A 1,282-nucleotide genomic window follows, 5' to 3' on the forward strand; every position below is an offset into this window, starting at 1 on the left:
ATACATACATACATACATACATACATACATACATACATACATACATACATACATAATTTACATGACATACACGCACGCACGCACACACATACACACACACAGCTAGATATATATACACACACACAAATGCGCGCGCACATGTACGCAAGTACGTATGTTCGTACGTTTATGCGTAAAGACCGACTGACAGATAACAGGCATAGGTAACATAATGGTCACTGATATGATGAACATTCTTTTGAACATTATTGCGTTGTCTTCACTGAGTCTTGTTAAACAAAAGGTAGCAATAGAAGTTGAAGCAATGTTCACTAAAGTCGTTTTTTTTTTCAACGTTTTCCTTGTGTTTTGTTTTGACGTTTTGTCTGTGGGTTGTAGGCATCCAGCTTCCACTGACATGTCATTCCCCACCCGCTGAACAATGCTGTTCTCCATGCAGGCTTTTTGTGTTCTAAATAGTCTGAGTTCTCGTTATGGGTTGAGCGTGTTTTTAATCAAAACAAGCTTTGACCAATTTCAAGAGCTGGCTTTAGTTGCGAAACCTTTCCTTAGATATAAGACTGTGCAGCCGAGTACTGGTTTTGAAAGAAATTATTGTTTTTTTAACGGGGGTGTCAGCTGAAGGCTATCTAGCTTATTTGTGGATAAAATTTTACTAAATTTGACACATTCAACAAGCATAGATCTAATAAGGAGTCTTCAAAACTGCAATCAACTTTTTAAAAAAAGAGGACTGCGGCCATATTGGGTTTCTTAACAGGCCTAATACATACAGCAAATACCTTACTTATTTGCAATGGAAATGAGTTGTTATTGTGCTTGCATGTCAGCAAACAATAGTTCTACAAAATTGTCTGTTGAAATACCCCTAAACGACTTAGAACATTTTAAATGATTTTTTTGTTGGGGCCGTATTCAAGGTTGCAAAAAAAAAAAAAAAAATCTGTGAAAAGTCCACACTAAAAATTCAACCACCAATTTTATAGTGTTACATCTTCTCTTCAGTCTGTACAATTTAATCAAGACTGGATTAAAAAATGGCGGAGTTATCCTAAAAAGTACATAGAAAAACAGTATTTTGAGAAAACCGACGATAAAGGGAAAAAGATGGACTTTATGAGGAATTGGTGGTGACTACCATGTCTGTTATGCGACAAAAGAAGGGTTTAGGGGATTCTTATGCGATGGAATAGTAGTTAGAGAAGCTGAAGAAGCAAAAAATGCCTACATCTCAAATTCATAAATTTGAATATTGACTCAAATCGGAACTACCAGCTCGAAC

Source organism: Aplysia californica, unplaced genomic scaffold (assembly GCF_000002075.1).
Source record: "Aplysia californica isolate F4 #8 unplaced genomic scaffold, AplCal3.0 scaffold00149, whole genome shotgun sequence".
In the NCBI taxonomy this organism is placed as follows: domain Eukaryota; kingdom Metazoa; phylum Mollusca; class Gastropoda; order Aplysiida; family Aplysiidae; genus Aplysia; species Aplysia californica.